The sequence below is a fragment of the Macrotis lagotis genome, chromosome 8 (assembly GCF_037893015.1).
Source record: "Macrotis lagotis isolate mMagLag1 chromosome 8, bilby.v1.9.chrom.fasta, whole genome shotgun sequence".
Taxonomy (NCBI): Eukaryota; Metazoa; Chordata; class Mammalia; order Peramelemorphia; family Peramelidae; genus Macrotis; species Macrotis lagotis.
Window position 1 is genome coordinate 128,051,949 of NC_133665.1, and position 13,654 is coordinate 128,065,602.

At 36.6% G+C, this 13,654-nt stretch overlaps 1 long non-coding RNA gene across 2 annotated transcripts in view; it reads left to right on the forward strand.

Annotated features, from left to right (window-relative positions):
- Window positions 1–13,652, forward strand: part of LOC141494964 (uncharacterized) — a 28,731-nt gene extending 15,079 nt beyond the window's left edge. For both annotated transcript variants that reach the window (XR_012470596.1, XR_012470597.1), the window contains exon 3: window positions 13,589–13,652. This is a non-coding gene — a long non-coding RNA (uncharacterized LOC141494964). The remainder of the gene's footprint in view (window positions 1–13,588) is intronic.
- The last annotated feature ends 2 nt before the right edge of the window (window positions 13,653–13,654 follow it).

Consider the following 13,654-nt stretch of genomic DNA (forward strand, 5'->3'; position numbering starts at 1 on the left):
TACTGAAGCTGAGCAACCCAATACAAACTGGAAATGCTCTACCACAGATTGGGCTCAAATAGTTCATGTGAACACTGATTGGGGGGTAGAGGGTCTCTAAACTTACATTTCTGATATTTCCTTTGAGCTGCTTCAATTCTGCCTTCCTCAAAGAACACAGCACCCTCTCTGATGAAGACACACCATGCTGGTTAGCTCTGTATCAGTGTTTCCCATACTGCATAATCAATTCCAAAGTTCTTGACTGGTGTTTGTTTTGATTTTTTCTCCCTTTCTATTTACCTTTTTATGTATCTCTTGAGTGTTGTATTTGATGGTCAAATTTTCTGATCATTTCTGATCTTTTTTATCAGAAAATTTTGGAAGTCCTATATTTCATTGAAAATCCATCTTTCAGGGGGCAGCTAGGTGGCGTAGTGGATAAAGCACTGGCCCTGGAGTCAAGAGTACCTGGGTTCAAATCCGGTCTCAAACACTTAAGAATTACCTAGCTGTGTGGCCTTGGGCAAGCCACTTAACCCCGTTTGCCTTGCAAAAAAAAAAAACATTAAAAAAAAAAAAGAAAATCCATCTTTTCCCCTGAAAGAATATACTGAATTTTGCAGAGCAGTTTATTCTTGAATGAAATCCAATTCCTTTGTCCTCTGGAATATCATATTCCAGGCCCTCTGATCCTTTAATCATAAAGCTGTTAAATCTTGTGTAATTCTGACTATGCTTCCTTGGTATTTAAATTGCTTCTTTTTTTGGTGGCTTGCAGTATTTTTCTCATTTAGTTGAGAATTCTGGAGTTTAGTTATGATATTCCTTGGATTTTTTATTCTGGGGCCTCTTTCTAGATGTTCTGTGGATTCTTTCAAGAGCTATTTTGTCATCTTATTCTAAGATATTAGGGCAGTTTTCCATGGTAATTTCCTGAAAGATATTTTCCAGGTCCCCTTTTTGGATTCAGTTCTTCAGGTAGATCAATAATCCATAAACTATCTCTTCTGGATCTATTTTCCATGTCATTTGTTTTCCCTAAAAGGTACTTTGCATTTTCTTCTATTTTTTTTTCCTTCTTTTGGTTTTGTTTGAAGGAATCTTGGTGTCTCATAGAGTCATTAGTTTCCATTTATCCAATTCTAATTTTTAGAGTTTTATTTTCTTCAGTTAATTTTTCCAGTTGGTTAATTACTTTACTTTTCCAGTTGGTCAGTTTTATTTTTTAATGAGCCACTTTTTTCCAGTTGCTCATTTTTACTTTCTTTGTTTGTTTTGGTTTTGTAAGGCAATGACATTGAGTAACTTGTCCAAGGTCACACAGTTAAATAAGTATTAAGTATCTGAAGCTGAATTTGAACTCAGGTCCTCCTGACTCCAGGGCTGATGTTAGTTGCCACCTAGTTGCCCCTTACCATTTTTTACTTTCAAAGGAGTTGATTGCTTCAGTCAATTTTTCATAATGCTCTTGCATGATCCTCATTTCTTTTTTCCATTTTTCTTCTTCTCATCTTTGGTTTTTAAATTTCTTTTAAAGATCTTCCATGAGGTGTTGGATTTGAGGCCAATTCATAAACTCCATTGAGACTTCACTTTTGGGAATTTGTCATTGCTTTCTTCTTCTGAGATGGCATTTTTTATCATCCCTTTCTGATTAGCAGCTTTCTTTGGTTAATGGGGGGGGGGGGGTTGGCTCATTTTGAAAGTTGAGCTCTACTCCTGGGGTACAGGGAGTATAGTCCCAAGCTTTTTCTGCTGGAACCAAAATCTGGTCTCTGGCTTATCATTAGCCAAGATGTTGCCTGTGCAGAGTTTGGATTCCTCCTTTATGGCCAGGCTTTGCCTATGCAGTGGTTTATTCTCAACCCAGTCCTGTCTGTTGCTCCAGTATTCCCAGGGCTCAGACTTTGTTTGTTGTTGGGACCCACCCTTCTGGCTTGCTATCAAGCTAACTTGCTGAACCAGGACCTAATCTGCATTGTGGCTAAAAGCCTCCTGCTGACTTTCCTTTTCTTCCACCTAGACTAGGCTATATTTCCCTTTTACCACTGAAGAGATAGACCTTCACTGAAGATCCTCTATGATATTTTTGAGTTGTGAATTTGTTTCACTCTCTTTTCAGTGAAATTTGTAGCTTTAAAGTCTGTGAAGAGGTTTCATTTAAAGCTGCCCTGGGAAAAGCTCTGGAAATATGCTAGGTTCCAACAACCATAGTTGCTACATCCTGGAAATCCAATTCCAAAGTTTTTAAGAGATTGAAAGTGTCCTTCTATTGTTTTTTTCTGACCCCTCTGTGAGAGTTTTCCCTGTGTTGGTGTTCTCCATAAAATAATCTGTTTTGGTAAGCTTTCAAACAATTTAACCAGCCTTTAGAGAAAAGTAGAGTAAAGAAAATTTAGGGAAGACATGATCCATCAGCCCCTCAGAATTAAAAGGTTTGTCAGGGGAGATTAGACTAGTTTTGTTTGGCAGAAAGGGTATAAATTACAAAGGGACACCTTTAAACTCAGACTAAGGGGAAAAACTTATAAAATTAAATCTCCCCAGAAGTGAAATAAGTTGCCTCCTGAGATAATGAAGTTTCCAGAAATATTCAAGTGGAGGTTTGGTGACCACTGATTGGCAGAGGGTCATAGGGAAACTTTTTTGTTTTAGTTAGTGTTAAAATAGGTAATATCTGTTGTGTCTTCCAACTCTGAGATTCTAAGATTCCATATATTCTTTCACTTTCAATTACAGAATTATAAATTGCTTTGTAAACTATCAAGTAATTATTTATTATGAATATTATAATATGTTCAATATTCTAGATACAAATAACACAGAAAGGCAGCATGGAGTCAGGAGAGATTTGGGTTTGATTCCTGCCTCTAACACTTGCTTTAATTTTATTTAATGTTTAAAGGTAATGAATATTTTAAAATTAATTTGTCCCTTCCATTAAGTAAACTTTTTAAAAAATTCTACAAAATATATATTTATATAGAGTGGTAAATCAAATTTCTATAAATTTCCAAGTCTCACCCTTGTCTTTTAAATTCATTACTTCTTAGTTAGGAGGTGAGAGGGTTTATTTTATTTTATTTTATTTTATTTCTAGGTTTTTGCAAGGCAAATGGGGTTAAGTGGCTTGCCCAAGGCCACACAGCTAGGTAATTATTAAGTGTCTGAGGCTACATTTGAACCCAGGTACCCCTGACTCCAGGGCCAGTGCTTTATCCACTGCACCACCTAGCTGCCCCAGAGAGGGTTTATTTTATTGACATGATTTATCATTGTATTGCTTATAGTTCTAAAGTTTGAGAAAGGTTTTTCTCCCTATATTATTGCTATCATATAAATGACTCTTCTAATTCTGTTCACTCTGTTTTACATCAATTCATAGAGGTCCTCCAAGTTTGTCCTGAAATAGTTCATTTCATCATTTCTTGTTGCATAATAGTATGCTGTTATATTCATATATCATAATTTTTTAACATTCTGTAATAGAATTCCTTAATTTTCAATTCTTAGATACTGCAAAAAATTACAATAAATATTTTTATAAATATGGATCCTATTTTTCTTTAGAGTTATATGTCTAGCAGTGATAGATCATTCCAAATCTAGGGCTTGGTCCATTATATACCATGCTGCCTTACAGTGCCATTTGTATCTAGAATATTGAACACATTATCCTATTCACAATAAATAATTACTTGATAGTTTACAAAGCAATTTATAATTCTATAATTGAAAGTGAAAGAATATATGGAATCTTAGAATCTCGGTATTACTACTCTTTTAACTTTCTGGGAATAGAATTGCTTTCTGGCATAATCCAAACAATTGCTTTTCAGAATGACTCAAACAATTATAGAGCCATCAACAGTTCTGTAATGTATTTGATTTCTCAGTCTCACAATTTTTTTTGTCACTCTCTTGGGTTATTTTTTTTCATATTTATCTGATAGATATGAGGTAGAACCTCATTAAATGTGTATTTTTCTAATAGTAAATTAAGGCATTTTTCATATAATTCTTGATATTTCTTGATTTGTTTGTTGTTGTGATGTTGATTTCTTCCTTTGAAATGGCCTGATAATATTCTTTGAACATTTGACTATTGATGAATGGCTTTCTTTATGTAGAAATCAAAATTTTATAAACAGACTTGATGAAAAGATAGTTTTTCAGTTATGTTTCCTTTCAAATTTTTACAACATTGGATAGTACAAAAACTTTTTAATTTTATGCAAAATTACAATCCATTTTCTTATGTAATTTTCTCTATCACTTGTTTTTCTATCACTGTATCACTCCTGCCTGTCCATAGATTTGAAAAGTAATTTCTTCTATACAATTTGTTTATGATGTGACTTTTCAAAACCTAGGTCATATATTCATTTGAAGTTTATCTTAGAAAATGATATGAGATGTTAATCTAAACCTAATTTCTGCAAAACTATTGTCTTTTCCAGAAGTTTTTGTCAAATGATCAGTAATTAATAAACTCAAAAAACCCAATTGCTATGTTGGGGGTTCTTGCTTTATTTTGCTTTGCTTTACTTCTGTATGCCGTGTATCTAATATGTTTCACTGATAGACCTTTCTTTTTTTAACCAATCCTAAATAATTTTAAAGAGTACTACTTTGTAGAGCAGTTTGAAATCTGTTACTAAGAGATCCCTTTCTTTCCCTTTTTTTCGTTACTACCCTTAATATTCTTGACCATTTCTCACTTCTACAAATATATTCTATCACTATTTTTCAATATAGAATATTCTTTGGGGTGTTTTGCACAATACTGAATAAGTAAATTAATTTAGGTAGTATTGCAGTTCTCATAAGGACCTCAGCACCTTAGTTTCCTCATCTGTAACATAGGGATAATTCCTGTGTCATCTACTTCATAGTTTTGTTGGGAAGAAAGAACTTTGCACTGAATAAATGTATGTTGTTATTAGTAGTTAGTCTAATAAGTGTGGAGTGACAAGGGACTAGACAAGACTAGACTAGACAAAACAAGATAATGGCACTAGGAATAGAAAGGCAGTTAAAATAAGGTAATCTGCAAAGTACAAAGGACTGGAAGAATCATTGAAATCTCTGATCAAATACTGATATCCAAAATTGGTAGAGGAAGGAGTACTCAAAGGACATGTTGACCCTGTGCCATTTAACAATTTTAACAGAGATTTGGATCATGTCATAGATAGCATGTTTATCAAATCTCTTTAAATGCAATCTAAGTTTCCAAAGACCAACAAGGAACATTTTTTATATTGTCTTGGTAGATGGGTAATAATTGATGGATATAAAATGTTGCATATGCCACCAGATATGGTCACTATGCTTCTTGTTTTTTTAAAAAATTTTTTTATTGGTTATAAGGGAGAGTTCTGTTGTGGAGCAGGGTTAATTGGAAAGTAGCATCTATGGTAATAATGTTTGTGCTTCATATTTTTTAAAATCAGTAAAATGGTTTTAAAAAAAGAGGGATAATATTTAAGAGATACTTTATAGGAAGCATCATCAAGACATAGAACATACTGGGTCAACTAGGTGGCAGAGTGGATAGAGCACTGGCCCTAGAGTCAGGAGTACCTGAGTTTAAATCCAGCCTCAGACATTTAATAATTACCTAGCTGTGTGACCTTGGGCAAGTCACTTAACCCCACTGCCTTACAAAATTTTTTTAAAAAGACATAGTACACATCTTATATGAGAAACAAGGGAGAGGAAAGGGTCAAAGATGATTTTAACATTGCTGACAAAACATGATGCCTAACAAGAGAAATAAGAAACTTGTTTCTCAGGGCAGCTAGGTGGTGCAGTGGATAGTGTTCTGGTCCTGGAGTCAGGGGGACCTGATTTCTATTTTTTTTATTTATTTTTCTTTAATTTATTTACACATTACTAAAATATTCTTGCTTAAGAGTAAACTTAATACCTCCTCTCCCACAAAAATATAAAGCCTCATGAGAAATAAAGTAAAAGAAAGAGAAAAAAAATGTTTCAGTCTGTGTTCCAATACCATCAGCTCTGACTCAGGTCACTTTCTTTATCATTAGTCCATCAGAGAAGTTACTTCCATATTTTTCCATAGTTGCTATTGCCAATTGTAATTCCCTCCATCCATTCCTCCATCTATTATATTTTCTCTGTCCTTTCACTCTGTCCCTCTTCAAAAATGTGCTGTGGGGCAGTCGAATGGCACAGTGGACAGAGCACCAGGCCCTGGGGCCAGGAAGTCCCAAGCCCACATCCAACTGCAGAGACCGAGCTACCACCTGGCCCCATGGTACCAGACAGGCCACCCAATCCCACCACCTTGCAAAAAGTAAAAAAGAAAATGTGTTATATCTGACTATCCTCTCCTATGATCTACCCTCTCCTCTATCACCCACATCCCCCCTACCCTTGTCCCCCTTCTCTCCTTTTTCTTCTAGATGTCTATACCCTATTAAATGTGTATGCTGCTTCCTCTCTGAGCCATTTCCAATGAGAATGAAGGCTCCCTCATTCTTCCTCTCCTTCCCCCTCTTCCATATCATTGCAAAAGCTACATAAAATATATTTTATATGAAATATTTTAGCTTGTTCTACCTCTCCTTTCTTTCCCTTTCTCCCAGTACATTTCCTTTTCACCTATTGACTCCATTTTTACAATATATTATATCTTCAAATTCAACTCTCTCCTGTGCCTCATCTATAAAAGTTCCTTCCAACTGCTCTATTAAATGAGAAGGTGAATATGAGTATTATCAGTATCATCTTTCCATGAAAGAATAAGTGTAGTTCATCATCATTAAGTCCCACATAATTTACCTGGGTCCTCCACTCTCTCTGTTTTACCTGAGTCCCCACTTGAAGATCTAGTCATTTCAACAGCAATATTTGAAATTCCCCTGTTTCATTGAAAATCTATCTTTCCTCCTGGAAGAGGATGTTCAGTTTTGCTGAATAGTTGATTCTCACTTGCATTCCAAGTTATTTTGCCTTCCAGAATATTATATTCCAAGCCCCATAAGCCCTTAATGTAGTTGCTACTAAATTCTATGTGATCCTGACTGCAGCTCCAGGATATTTGAATTGTGTCCTTCTGACTGATTGGAATATTTATCTTTTACTTGGGAGATCTGGAACTTGGCTATAATATTCCTGGGGTTTTTTTTGGGGGGGGAATCTCTTTCTAGGGGTGATTGGTGGATTCTCTCAATTTCTATTTTGCCCTCTGCTTCTAGTTTATCAGGGCAATTTTCCTGTAGAAATTCTTTTAAAATGAAGTCAAGGCTCTTTTCCTGATCATGACTTTCAGGTAACCCTATAATTTTAAAATTATCTTTTCCAGATCTGTTTTCCAGATCAGTTGTATTTTCAATGACATATTTCACATTTTCTAATTTTTCATTCTTTTGGTGATGAATTATTATCTTGAGTTCTCACAAAGTCATCAGCTTCCTTTAGCTCCATTCTACATCTGAAGGATTTGTTTTCCTCAGAGAGCTTTCTTATCTCCTTATTAAAAAAAAAATTAAGAATTTTAAAGAATTTTAAAAAAATAACTTTTTGAACTGTTTTATCCATTTGACCTAAACTGGTTTTTAACATTTTCTTCAGCATTTTTTGGATCTCCTTGACTAAACTGCTGACTTCATTTTCATATTTTTTCTGCATCTTTCTCATTTTTTTCCCAATTTTTCGTCTATCTCCCTTACTTGATTTTTGAAATCTTTTTTGAACTCTGTCATAACTTGAGCCCAACTTCTGTATTTCTTAGAGTCTTTAGATGCAGAAGCTTGGATTTTCTCATCTTCTGATTATGTGGTTTGGTCTTCCATGGAACCAAAGTAATTGCGTATGGTCAGGTTCCTTTTTTTCTTTTTACTCATTTCCCTAGCCTGTGCCTGGCTTGGGGTGCTTCCTGAGTTTTTGAGTATTATTGGGAGACACCCCCCCAACAAGGACCTCAGTATGTGAGGCTTTGACTGTTCTCCTGGTCTGTGAATGACCACAAGCTCACCCCTCTGCCCTGGGGCTGTGAGGAGAGTCCCTGCTCTATGGGGGGCCTAGACTGTGACTAAGTGTGATTGTGGTCAAAGCCCCAGAGTCCTGTTACAGGGACAGAGGACAGACCTCAGCAGTCTCCCTCTACTCCCCTACTTTCCATGGGCTAAACCCTCAGGGTGCAGCTGCTGGGAGGCTCCTGCTGGGCAGCTCCATGGGCCTGCTTCTGTTTCCTGGTATATGGGCTGTGCTGAGTGCCTCAGCCACACTGAGGGATTGGGCTTTGTGCTTACTCTGGCAGACTCTTCCTGCTCATCTTCCAAGTTGTGCTTGGTGCTCCCTGGGGTGTAGGTCAGGAAACTGCTTCTGCTGCCAGGAGGTGGCACTCCCTGGCACCCTGGGGCTGTTCCTGTGAGGCTGAAATTCCTTCACTCTGGAGTGGTGCTGCCCCTCCAACCCCATGGAACAGTCTTCCCACTATTTTCCAGATTACCTTGGGCTGGAGAATTGCCTCACTGGATCTTTCTGTGGGTTCTGTCTCTTGAAAATTTAGTTAGTCATAATTTTAAGGCTTTTGAAATATTTTGGACAGAACATCTAGGAGAGACTCTTCTCCTGCCACCATCTTGGCTCCACCAGAGGACCTGATTTCAAATTCGACTTTGACACTTAATAATTACCTAGTTGTGTGACCTTGGGCAAATTATTTAACCCCCATTGCCTTGAAAAACCAAGAAAAAGAAAAAAAATTATTTCTCATTTCATCTGGGTTATAAGTTATTTGGGGATAATAACTATCATTTTTTCATCTTTGTATGCCCAAATCCTTCCTGGGAAATCTACCTTCTCTATTATGTTCAAAAGAATATAAAGTTCATAAATTTTAATTAAATCAGAAGGAGGCAGTGTTCTGCAGTGAGAAGTTAGCTGAACTTAGACTCATAGAATCTGGATTCAAATCACAGTTCTGATACTATTTGTGTGACCTTAGGTGGATCCCCTCATCTCTCTAGCTCTCAACTGCAAAGAGTTAGGATGAGATTACCTCAAAGGTCCCTTCCAATTCCAAATCTATGATCATGGTTTGAATTTAGTTGAATTATTATTTATTATTATTGAAATGTAGAAATCTGGAGAGAAGTTAATTTGAAGAAGCTACTAATCATTTTTAGATGCTGAAATTTGAGATATTCAAATGGAAATTTTCATCAGGCCACTAGAAGTAAAATACTGGAACTAGAAAAAGAGATCAGAGTTGAAGATAAAGGTTTGGGTGTCACCTTTGTAGAAGAGATAGCTAAGCTATGAGAAAACATGAGTTCTTTGAGAGAAAGGACATAGAAAGAGATTTTAGATCAACAATTAAATATTGAAACATAACCACATTTAGGAACAGAAAGGGCGGAGTTCACAGAGACATAGAAAAGGAACTGTCAGAGAGACAGAACTATAATAGTATAGAATTATAGGATTTAAGAATTGGTGGCAGGTGTAGTAGATAAAGCACTGCCTTGGAGTCAAGAGTACCTGGGTTCAAATCCGAGGTCTCAGACACTTATTAATTACCTAGCTGTGTGGCCTTGGGCAAGCCGCTTAACCCCATTTGCCTTGCAAAAACCTAAAAAAAAAAAAAAAAAAAAAAAAAAAGAATTGGTGGAAAGGGACAGAATCCAAGCTCCCACTCATTGCCAGAACTCAATCCACAATACCTTTGGGGGTATAGACTCAGAAAAATGAAAACAAAACACTAACTCTGGTCGTCAAATCCTAACTTTGATACTTATAATTTTGGCCTATAAGTTAACTTCTCTGGACCTCTGTTTCCATACTTATAAAATGAGGGTAATCATCTAGATGGCCTCTGAGGTACCTTCAACAACTAATCCAGGGGCTTGAAGTAAGCGTTTACAGATTGATTTTAAGGGAATCCATGAATCTGAATAGAAAAATGTTTACATCTTTATTTTCACCAACCTCTAACCAGAATGTTGCATTTCCTTTGATTTTGAATTTACAAAAAATAAACAAACAAATAAAGAAATAAACATAATTTTGAGGAGTCCTTAAACTTCACAAGAGGAAGGAAGGGGAAGAAAGAAAGAAAGAAAGAAAGAAAGAAAGAAAGAAAGAAAGAAAGAAAGAAAGAAAGAAAGAAAGAAAGAAAGAAAGAAGAAAGAAAGAAAGGAAGGAAGGAAAGGAAGGAAGGAAGGAAGGAAGGAAGGAAGGAAGGAAGGAAGGAAGGAAGGAAGGAAGGAAGGAAGGAGAGAAAGAGAGAGGAAAGAGGAAGGAAGGGAGAGAAAGATATGAAGAAGGGAGGGGGGGAAAAAGCAGGGAGGGAAGGAAAGAATGTAAAGAAAAGAAAGGGAAAAAATATTTAAAAAGAAAAGGTCTATGATCCTGAAAAGAAACTAGTGCAAGATGGAGGCCTGGGAAGCAGTTATACCACGATATTGTGCTCCTTTACTCCCGCCTGGTGGCCGGCTATTCGAAATGCATCAGGAATGAAAGGAAGACATTACAACCAGTACCTAAATTTCAAAGATCAGTCTTCTACAATGTTGAAACTACTAACAACAACAACAAAATGAAAATTGACAGATTGGTTAAAGGAAATATAAGAATGATATTAAACACATAATGAAGGAAGACAGGAAATATGGACAACTTTTTCTTGGTTGTTTTGTTATCGTTTTAAGAAATTGTGATTGGAATGAGTTAAAGCTTTTGAGAGGTTGGAGAGGATAAAGAACAAAGACATGGAGAGAGTGATCTGTAAATATAGGTTATAGTTATATGATTATTTTAAAAAAGGAGAGTCTATCTTCTATTAGGAAGAGCTTCAGATTTGAGTTAGAGAACTAGGGTTCAAATCTTAGTTTTGCTACTTACTTCCTCTTTCACCTCTGGCAAGTCACTTTTTCTCAATGGAATCCCTGTTTTCTTATTTGTAAAATAAGCAGATTGGTCTAGATTTTCTATAAACTCTTTAATGGATCTTTGTCATCTTGCTTCACCTCAGTGGTACCAAAGGGTTCAGAATTTCTCTATTCCAAGATAACAAAGACACAAAGGTTGGTCAAGTGACTTCTTGGGAGCTCAATTTTTCACCAGCACTCTTCTTGTAGAAATTCAGTCCTCCTGAACTGGCCCCTATTCCAATAAATGCCTTCCTTCCTCATCTTTAGCTTCTAGCCTCCTTCAAGATTCAGCTCAAATTTGACCTTTTGTAAATGAAACCCATTTCCCCCTCACCAGTCCTATCTTTTCCCAGAGATTACCAGTCATTTACCCCACATAGCAATGGTTTCTACAATATTTTTCATTTACTTTGTTTATGTCCAATCTCTTCAGTAGTGCCCAGTTCTTCATGACCACATTTGTAGTTTTCTTGATGAAATACTGGAGTGATTTTGTCATTTCTTTCTCCAGCTCATTTTACAGTTGAGAAACTGAGGCAAACAGGATAAAGTGACTTAGCCAGAGTCACACAGCTAGTAATTGTCTGAGGCCAGATTTGAACTCCAAGAGATGTTTTCCTTATTCCACTTTAATTCATTGTGCCACCTACCATATTTTGCATTTTCTCTCCTCTATTAGAAAGTGAACTTCTTGAGGGCAAGGACCGAGTTTTGCCTTTGTATCCCTAGTTTTTAGCAGTGTTTGACTAACTGAATTATACCTCTAGAATGGCATAATTTGACATTAGAATCTTAATTTATTATTTCTACATTTTCAAGGCGATTTCCCCCCCACACCTTGGCAGTATCTACAAATGGAAAGTTCCAGTTCCTATTTCTTTTCTTTGGGGGGGGGGGGGTGAATGTCTAGACCTATGATGTCATTGGCATAGGGTATATTCCTAGTCAGAAAATTTCTTCTACTAATACAGATCAGCAACTGTTTTATAGCTTGGAGTCCTAGAGGGTTGCTGGGTACACAGAGGGATTAAGTGATTTGTTCATAGCTATGTCATCTGTATGAATCAGAGACCCACTATGAACCCAGAACTTCATAACTATGTAGGATACCCAAGTCCTTACAGTAGCTCTCCTTAAGAGCTATGATTATAATCTATGCCTTGCACCCTGCAGTATTTGAAAAAAATATTTGTGAATTTGAATGGAAAAATGGCATCAGCTATTTATAAAACAACATTTAGATCTTGGATTATGAAGATGAGAAGGGCAGGTTCTTGAGGACACCAATACGTTATAGTATCCTCTTCTGATAAGAGGTGCTAACCCACATTACTCAAAATATGTGAAGAATTCTTTAGTTCAAATGATACCCTTCCTATCACTCAAAGTCAACAACAAAGAAACACCATAATTTTTCTTTCATTCTGTGTAGTTTGATGAATGCAGCTCTGGAACATGGTGAGAGAAGGGTTTATTTTGGAATCAAGAACATCTGGCCTCAAATTAGCTGACTCATATTAGCTAGTCTCTTAACTTTTCAGACAATCTCTGATCCAGGCAACACTCCTAACTTCACAGAGGGAAAAATTTCCAATACTGATGAAATATGAAATCCAAACTGGGGGAAGGGGAGTCCTCAAGGAGGAAAATTGGTAAATGACAAAGTGGAGAAAATCTAGAACCAGCTGAGTTCCAAAATATGGATTGGAAAAGAACTCTGATTGGAACTGAGGAACCCTCAGCTCTAACCCTGATTTTTCCACATAATAGTTGTGTGACTGAGCAAATTACTTTCATTGAATCTCAGTTTCCCCATCTGTAAATCAAGGGAACTAAACCAGTTGCCAAGGCATCTCTTCCAGTTCTAAGATAATTCTGAGAATATCAATTAAACCATACTAGTAACAATGTATCTGGACCAAACTCTAAAGAAACTGTCAGCCTTTGCCTCTGATAAACATTCATTTTTTCCCCCTTTATTTCAAGGGGTAGGACATGGGAGAGATAGTCCAGATTTTATTTCCTCAATGTATGGAACTCCCAGTATGAAAACTCCCTCTATATAGGCAGAGGTAGAGAGCAACATTAGGTGGGTGGGTCACCTCAATGACTGTCATTCCCACACTTCACCTTATACCACATGGGACAACAGTCCCAAGATTCCCTTCCAAGAATCTATCACTCTGGTACCTATTTTCTAGTATTTATATTTTCTACCCCCAATTCATTAGGGAGGAGGATCACACTGCATTTGTAGCAAGACTGCCCTCTATTACACTTTACTCTCTCTTCCCAATTGTTTTTTTAATTATTATTTTTTTATTTTTGTAAGGCAATGGGGTTAAGTGGCTTGCCCAAGGCCACATAGCTAGATAATTATTAAGTGTCTGAGGCCGGATTTGAACTCGGGTCCTCCTGACTCCAGGGCCGGTGCTCTATCCACTGTACCACCTAGCTACCCCTTCCTAATTGTTTTTACCTTGGGGGGGGGTGGCAGAATGTATAGTTATGGTTCTGCTGAAAAGTTAGTGTTAATCTTGTACTGGTAAGAGACTATGCTTGAATTCAGATCTTTTCAAATCCAAGATAGCTAGCTACCTATTTACCTCCTTCTTCTCCCTCTAATCTATAGCAATGCATAACCTAATATTACTTATTTTGGGGGTCAAATGATTTATTTTAAATGTTCTACCTTCTAGGAAAGTTCTTCAGTAAGTAACACTAAGAGTTTTCTACATTTCAAGAGAATGGATTCACAGACATTT